At 35.1% G+C, this 9,477-nt stretch overlaps 1 long non-coding RNA gene across 1 annotated transcript; it reads left to right on the forward strand.

The window, feature by feature from the left end:
* The first annotated feature begins 6,504 nt into the window (after positions 1 to 6,504).
* On the forward strand, positions 6,505 to 7,363 carry LOC143543636 (uncharacterized). The gene is made up of 2 exons (XR_013137110.1): positions 6,505 to 7,005; positions 7,043 to 7,363. It is a non-coding gene; the product is annotated as an uncharacterized LOC143543636 (long non-coding RNA).
* The last annotated feature ends 2,114 nt before the right edge of the window (positions 7,364 to 9,477 follow it).

Here is a 9,477-nt window from a genome sequence, read left to right on the forward strand (position 1 = left end):
AGTGAGGTATTCGCGGTGTGTCATCTTACCCGCCTTCAGACTCAAGAACTTCATTTCAACCTTCTCTACCTCAACATCAGCACAAAATCGTTTCATCACTAACTGTTTCAGATCGTCCCACCTCAAGGCCTTGATCTCTTCTCGACTCTTCCTCTGCTCAACTGACTCCCACCAATACATTGCCTCCTCACCGAATGATTGGGTGGCATATCCCACAGCTTGGTCGGGATGGCATTCGCTAATTCAGATAATTTTATCCATGGCGGTTATCCATTGGAGAGTAGCGATTGCGTCTCCCAAGCCAGTTAGCTGTGGTGGATCACAACCTTTGAAAGACTTATAGTTGCATCCACCTCGGCCCCTTTTTCTACCATCCACCTTCACCGATTTCACAACGCTCGATTCTACCCTCTCCCCTTCATCATCCTTCCTACCTTCGCCTTCTGCCCTTACGGCGGTTCCTTCTGGGCCTCCAGCAGGCTTATCGGGATTCATGTTCTTCATAGCAGTTGCTATCGCTTGGGCAATAGCAGCATGAACAGCGGGATCCAGCTGAACTCCCTCGTTGTTACTCGGGTTTCCTTCAGCGGCACTCCCTTCTCCTTCAGCATTGGTAACTGGTTCTACCGACGGCTCTCTGACAACGCGTGGCCTGCCACGGCGTCCCGTGCGTCCTTTCTTTCCAGCAACTTTCTTAAATCCAGCCATCGTATTCTATAAGAAAACACAAACGTCATCACCTAATGAACCATTTAGTACAAGGATAGTAAGGCTAACAGGTAATAACAGTGGCCAATTGTGATTAGCTGATCACGTTACTTTCCGTGTCCTATACACTTCCCTTATGAGTCTATTTGTGCTGGTTCTATCCTAAACAGTTAATCAATCAAGTAATCCTATCCCTAACATTCACATATCCTTTCTTTAGCAATCAAGCAAACATTAACACACATATTTAATCATACACTTTACCGTTACTGAGCTTGCTTGAGTGACACATGACACTCTTGAACTGGTATCTTCTTTCTTTTCTTACTTTAATCCCATTATTTGTTCGAGTCTAAGCATATAAGATGCTTAAATCTCACGAACTTTGCTCTGTTACCAACTTGTAAGGCCCCGTTACCGGTGCCTCACAATTGGACGTTGGATTTACTCATAAACACGGTTCATAATATCAGAGTTAATAAAAACATTCGCGGAATCTTAAAACATTCAAACCATCATATTACAAAACCATACTTTGTTGTCTTAACGGGCATTCAAATCATTTAAAACATAAAACATTGTCTTTAGAATAACATAACATTTCTTGAGATGCCAGCTGCTTCAAGTCCATGCCATGTGCTTCCTCTTATGCAAGCTGCCTCAATCTACTCACCTGCGTGCATACTAAAAGTCAGCTACGCTGAGTGAGTTCTAGTTAATCATACAACATACAATCTGTTCTCATACTTGCACACGTGCCCGAAGGGGTGTACATTATTCATACTTACTTTTCATACATAACTATCCGTTCTATTTAAAGAGCCTTCCTCTCTATAACCTCACAGATATTATAAGGGTCTGGTCCCTAACATCACAGATATTATAAAGGGTCTGGTCCCCAACATCACAGATATTATTAGGGTCTGGTCCCTACCATCACAGATATTATTAGGGTCTGGTCCCTACCATCACATATATTATTAGGGTCTGGTCCCTACCATCACAGATATTATTAGGGTCTGGTCCCTTTGTTTCGTGTAACTGTACCGTACCTGTTCATACATACTTTCCTTGACAATACGTGCAATCTCCGAATAGCGTTCACGTACCATCATTATAACATACATACATTATGCATACATCATATATTCATACATACATCATATCTTTCGTCATACTTATCAATCATATCTTAACTACCACCTGACGGTACATGCAATATCCGAAGATCGTTCACGCACCGTCAAACAATCACCATACATAAATCATACAAGGCATACACTTACCACTTAAGATAAGTGTATTAACTATCACATCGAGTATGCACACAGCCCCGAAAACATAACAAGGAAGTGGGGCTAGAAACTCACCTCAAGGCGGTTGCGTTCACCGTTTATAGTTAATCCTTTCCTGAGCTGAGCACGACTAACTGTATAATCGTACATATATTAAATACGGCTCTAACTCTTCCTATCGTATACTTAATTAATCTTACGTATCTAAGCCGGTTTTACTTCATTGGATTAATTAATCGCTACACTTTAACCCTTGAAGGCATCTTTCATAAATCATCAAAGTCCAAGTGTCACTTTGTAATTATATCATTCTTTTCTAAGTCCAGGGACTGTTCTGTCATTCTTTCAAAGTTCTAATTCGTCACTCAGTTCTTAACGAATGGGAATTCATAACGAATTAGTCATTATAAGGAATCTGCCTTTGTAACGAATCAGGCATCTTAACGAACTTGTCCTTATAGCGAATTGGACCTTAACGAACTGATCTGGTCAACGAATGAACCCTATAACTAAGGGGGTTCATTCGTCCCTCTCTTAGCGAATGGCCTTAGCGAATGGCCTAGTTCGTCCTTATTTCCTTAACGAATGACATGCTAGTTCGCTAATCTTTCCTTAGCGAATCGGCTGGCGAATCACACATACTTCGCTAGTTACCCTTAGCGAATTAGGGTTAGGTCAGGGAATGTCAGAACATTCCCTGACATCGCTAACCTCATACCAGCTTTTCCGGCGCCACCGCCGGAAACCGCGGATTCGCCGGAAAAACGTGTTTTAACTCGTTTTTCACCGTTTTTCGTCCTGTTCGATCTAGATCTGAGCTAGGGTGACCCCTAAGCTCATCATAGGTTCGGTTTATACCCGAATCGACCCGGATCTGGTGACTTAAACGGTTTAACGGTGTCGGCTCGTCGTTTTGTGTTCATAACTAACGGTTTTAAGCTTAAACAATAAAATGCTATCATTACCTCGGGTCGATTCTCGGTTTCCTTCTTGATATCGGTTTAGAGAGAGAGAGAACTAGAGAGAGAATCTTAAGTGTGTGTTTTGGATGGTGTAAGGAATATGTGTAAATGAATTAAATGGAGGATTAAGGGTATATATATTTTTGATCATGGGCTTAAGCCCATGGTCTTTCCTTCATTCCTCCATAACCCAAGTCCATAACCCATATCCATTTACCCAACACAAGTCCATCTCGTATTCTATTCCACTAAACCGATAACGACCCGCTATAAAATAAACGAACTTTATTTTATTAATATAACTGAAAGTAGGATGTTACAGGTAGTGACCCATCTTGTCATCCCCCGATCAAAGGCGGCGGAACATGTCGGTCGTAATGTATTGATTGGACGGTAGATCAAAAGTCACTAATTAAAACGACAATAATTATTTAATTTCATTAACATTATAACAAGTACACAAATTCAATAATCGGAACAAATACATCATAATTTTGTATTTTAAATAAATATCTTAAGATAAAACTAATATATTCGAACTTGAAGAATATCAGTTACTTGTACCTGTAGCATGTATAAAAATAGAGTTTGTTAACACGAATGTTGATGAGAATACATAAGTTAAGTTAAGATATATATTAATAAAATTTCTATGTAAATGGTGAGCATTACAATCCTTTTGAAAATGTAAACAACTAAATATGTAACATCCTGATTTCCAAAACCCTAAAATTTAATGCCTTATGTGAGTTATTAAATCATGATTAATATATATTTGAACGTGGTGTAATTACTATAATTTATTTTGCTTATTATATATATATATATATATATATATATATATATATATTTATTGAATATGAAGATTATGGTACTCACATTCTTTTACTGTGTAACCGCTCCAACTTTTTAAGCCTGTATTACAAGTAGTTAATGCTTGCTTTTGTTGCCATGTAGTGTGATGCGTGTCCTTCCAAGTTCCACCCCAACTGATTCACACCTGTCCCTGTCCTCCTCTACAGTTTATCACCTGCCTTCAAGGGTCTCTGGCAGTTACTTCCTGGCTTCGATTATGTGCTTCGATAGGAGAGAGAGTAGAGTCGAGAGATAAACGAAATCCGGAGAGGAATTTCTTAGGGTTTCGATGTTCATATGTGGTGGATGTTTCCTAAGCAATCGTCAATTTATACGAGGTATGTTTATCGTTTCTTCATTGCAGTTTTAGGGTTTATGTTCATATGCAAATTGAAGCTCAAACCGATTTTTGGAACGAATTAAACGTTGTAATACTATTGAGCCTTAACTCTTGCTTTGAATACTCAAGAAACTCATTCGACTCATCTGATATTGTTGTTGCAAATGCCGCTTCAGCTGAAACTACCTTAGCAAGATTAGCATGCTTGCAAGAGTGCAAGCCAAAAAGACTATTTTTTATGCATCTGATTAGTATTATTAACAATTCAACTCAGTTGCAAAAATAGAAGATACAGTTTTAGCTAAAAGAAAAAAAAAATAAATACATATTACATAGTGATTCATATACTTGAGGCAGGTGGAATAGGTGATGGATTTTGGAAAAAAAAGAAAAAGCAAGTCATAGTTAGGGGAAATAAAGGAATGTTTTAAGTCTATACCAGCACCTCAACCAATTTAGTTATAAGATAAAGGAATTAGCTACAAGATTCTAAAGGTTAGCTTCTGTCATCTTCATTCTTCACAAATCAAGTAATGTTGTTTATTGTGGTATCCTCCTTCCCGGGATTGAGTTTGGATTATTTTTACTGTTATCAATCTCAGGCCACTGAAATATGAGAACTTTGAGATCAGGTTTTGATTTGTTTCTATTTCCCTTCTTAGACTAGAAATATGAGAACTTTGAGATCAGGTTTTGATTTGTTTCTATTTCCCTTCTTAGACTAGAACAATTTGACCCGTTACCGATTCGAGCATTAATGCATAGCTAAAAAAAATTGATGCTTATGATGCATCTTAGTTGTTATGAACATGTAAATTACCAAATACGCTCCATGAGGTGCGAATTGCGTATTGGAACGGAGTGTGCCGAAACGCAATACGATAGCGTACCGAACGCTCATGAAATCGCGTACCGATTTTGATGGTACGTCGATCCATTTCAGAATTTTAAGTGTTCAATACGATAATCAAATTGTGATCTGGTGATGTAAAATTCGACAATTGGATCGATATTTTAGTGTTCCGATCGATTTTTTAGTGTTCCGAACGATTAGGATAATGGAATTATTTAATTAAATAAATACTATATAAATTGGAACTATTTAACTGGAAAATAAATATTATATAAATAATGAAATATGTATAGTATTATAAGTTTATAAACTGTTACGGAATTTGGATACGCTCTTTTGCATAATATGTTATGGAATTTTAGTTTTGGGTATGGCATTTGCTTATCTGTCATGGAATTAATGTTTTGGTAAATATGTATTTTAATTGGTAATTTTTGTATTAAACTAGGTACACCGAACCAGAATCTATGGTACACTGTACCGTTTCGTACCGAGATGAACCTACCCCCTCCGTACCGAATACGTCACCTTTAGCGAATTGCGTACCCGTATTTCCTTCCCGTATCGGTGCGAACCACGATTTAGGTAACTATGGTTACAAGTCAAAACTAAAGCCAGTTCGTCTTCGGGGTACTTCCAGCATTATGATTTCAACACACAGTGGGAGAAGCAAGAATATTGATGGTAATTGTACACCAGGAAGCAGGAAGCAAAACAGAAATATTATCATCAATAAATGTAAAATGTTCTCTTTTATGGAGTTAAAAAAATGTTATCTGCAACTTCCGACCTGACAATCTTCTTGGTGAGAGTGGATCCAGGTATTTTTTCAAAGGCTGGATTCTGAGTACACTCATGTGGCTTCAAAACCCGGGTCCGGAACCGTCATCGTCAAAAAGCTTAAAACATAGGGGTTCCAAAGTCACAAGGCTGGTATGAGTCTTTTTGTTCCCGGTATTTACCATGTGTGTTCACATCTTTCCAAATCTTTGTTGATTGTTTGATGTTTTTGTTTTATATACCGATTGAATTAACGAATCTTTGGCAGCAACACCATGCTAATTTGATGAAACAAATTAGTTACTGCGCTCAAAGGTTTTGGTGTATGTGCACATGTCTAAAGGAAGCATGATAATCATTTTTTAGAAGCAAGATTTCAAGTATGTTAACTAGGTTTTCGCCGCAACGTGCGGGGGTTCTCATTCTAGTTTTAGTGAAAAGATATTTGTTTAAAAGATTTGTAAGGAAAACGATTTCAAAATGAATTAAAATTTTCATATACTAGATGTTGTGGGTGGTTTTTGAAGAATAATATTTAGTAACAATTATTTTAGAAAGAAAAATCAATAAATTCATATTTATTATTTGTCCATGATCCGTAAAACTTGCAATGAATTATTATGGTTAAACTATAAATGGAAACTTTTAACTTTCTTTTTATTTAGATATTTAGCTCCTTCTTGAATTCATTTGACCGCCAAGATTTACGCCTAACTTGTTAGAACTTGATTTTGTGCATTTAACACCAATTAAGTGAGTCTTAATCGCCCGCAAAGATCATGGATTTACCATATTCGTGCCATCCGTTTTTGACCCTATAAAACCAAGAGGATTCCGCTCGTTTTTGAAACACACCCATCTGGCAAACCATTCCCAATCACTCGAAATCTGCCCCTGTTGTCTCCGACGCGTCGCTGTCGTTATCTCCGGTGAAGTCCATCATAGTAACGAACACCATTCGCGGTTTCTATCGCAACACCTACTTTTCACTCAAGGATTCTTTATTTCACTTTGCTATTCGTCAATTAAGTTTTGGACCTCTTAACAACTTATGTGTACGGATTTGGTTTCCATTACTTCGTAATAGGGAATTTTAATTCGTTATTTAAATTGCTTATGTGATCATAGTGTATATATTGTATATATAGATAGTTATATATAGGTATATTGAATTATTGACGCATTGAACAATTGATTGCGACGCACCACAAGGTGACGCGCTGAAAAAGTGATTGCGACACACCGAAAGGTGACGCGCTGAAAAAGTGTATGTGACCAAGTGAATGTGTTTATTTATACCAAGTGAATGTGACGAATTGACCAAGTGAATGTGTTTATTTTTACCAAGTGAATGTGAAGATTTGACCAAGTGAATGTGAATTATTGAATGTGTATGTATATATATTGATTCTTAGCTATTAAATAGGACATATCATTATCGTTATAGTTGTTGTCCCACTGAGTAATTTTTACTCAGGCGTGCATATTTTGTTTATATCTGCGTCAGGTAACAGGTAACCGGACTATCTGGAAGGATCTGATCGATGACTTAAGGGGAAAATCTTAATGATTCAAGGATTTTTAAGAACAAATAATTAAAAATATGTTTCGTATTTAAATATCTTGTAGTTATTGTAAGCGAATTAATGTTTTATCATTAATGAAAATCAATGCTTTGAGTCCTGACCTACTGTAAAGGTGGCATGTTAGCCCTAGCTCGGGCGGGGGTGTTACACAATAGATGTGGACTCGTTCATATTGATACAAAATCAACGTAGTTGAGTAAGTGTATGATCATACTTGATGCGGATAGATGAGGATGAGATACCAAACCAAAACCACCAAACAATAAAATACACATTTAAGCGCATAAAGCATAATCATAGAGCATGCAATAATCACACATAAACATAAAATGAATTGTGATTTGAATAGATTTGGTAATAAAACTCGAATAATACATAAGGTATACATGCTAGCCACAAATTATATAAAAGATGAAAAAAAGGGGTATGTAAACTCACCTTAACGAGTGGATTAACGAAGATGAGATGGCGATAAGAATTAAGATAGAAACAGTCGAGCTCCTCGGGATACGCCGACAAAAGTTCCTTGTTTTAAATGTTTACTGAGTTATAAACGAACAAGTACAATAAAAAAATGACTAATGACGGATTTGGGATATTTATGGCCGCGTTAAATATTTCTTTTATTTTAAGTTGTAAAAGTGGTACTGCAAAGTATACGACAAAAATTATTACAATGCATTATTATTCTTATTATTATTGTTATTAAAACTTGACGAAAGCTTGCGGTTTGAGGAGTCAGAATTCGTTTATCTATTACGTTATAACTCTTTTAACTTAAATAGAAAATGCGTTTGAACGAACACGTTTATAGTTACAAGTTCATATATATATGAGTAAAGTTAAAATACAAAGTGAGACAAAAATGAGAAGTGTGAGAATGATTTATAACCACACAAAAAAACACTTTAAAAATAAATTCAAAAAAAATAATAATTCAAAATATAAATAAAAATGAAAAAAATTTAAAAACTAAAATATTTCCGCCATCATTCCCGTTCAAAAAAAAATACAAAAAGTACAAAAAAATATAAAAAAAAAGTTGATGAAAAGACACAATGACGAAAATGAACAAAAGACATAATTATAACTAAAAAAGACACAGCTGATCGCAAAATATAACACAATTCCGACCAAAATATAGCCCAATGTTGAGTAATATAACGCAATATAAAAAAAACGACACAATTTCAAGTAAAAAGACACAATCAATGACTATAATAAACACAAAACACATCGATAAACAAAAAGACACAATGACTTTTTTCACTTGCCATTTTGTTTTTTTATGAGAACGAGAATGACGGTAGAAACATTTTTGTGTTTTAACTTTTTTTCATTTTTTATTTAAATTTTGAGTTATAATTTTTTTATTTATTTATTTTATAATTTTTTTGAGGGGTTTTTTTGCGTGGCTTGAAATTCTTCTCATCCTTCTCATTTTTGTTCCCCTTTGTAGAATAACTTGATATATATATATATATATATATATATATATTTATAATATATATAAACGAAAACCCAAAAATCTTAGGTGTCGCGATGTGGTTGCTCCTTCCTTTTTTGGAGTCACCAGATTTGCTTAATTTTTAAATGGAGACTTCTCATGCATTTGACCCAAATTCACGGGTATGGGTCTTATCAAACCCAAATATTTCTTAAACGGGTTATAACATCTCATTAAATTAAAAACTAATCTCCCCAAATATTTGATTAAAAAATCCTATAAAGTAGGGATATACCCGAAATCAATATTTGATTTATTTAAAAAAAGTTATATATTATTTTTAATTAAAAATCCAATTTTATAGTAAAAAAATAAACGGGTCTTGGGTCTCATTAAACCCATATTGCTTTTAAACCGGGTTATAACATCTCATTTATTTATGAAACAACTTATCATCAAACCATAAGTATATTATTAACTTTCATACAATTAAAAAATAAAAATTCAAAAAATAAAAAAATATTTTAAACAAATAAGATAAAAACAACCCCCGTAATACGGGAGATAAAAACTATTATATATATGTGTATATATATATATATAGAGAGAGAGAGAGAGAAGAAAGAAACTATGAATTAAAAAAATAAAAAT

Source organism: Bidens hawaiensis, unplaced genomic scaffold (genome assembly GCF_021521415.1).
Source record: "Bidens hawaiensis isolate Kalapana, Puna unplaced genomic scaffold, B.hawaiensis_p1.1 tig00013241_1, whole genome shotgun sequence".
Classification (NCBI taxonomy): Eukaryota; Viridiplantae; Streptophyta; class Magnoliopsida; order Asterales; family Asteraceae; genus Bidens; species Bidens hawaiensis.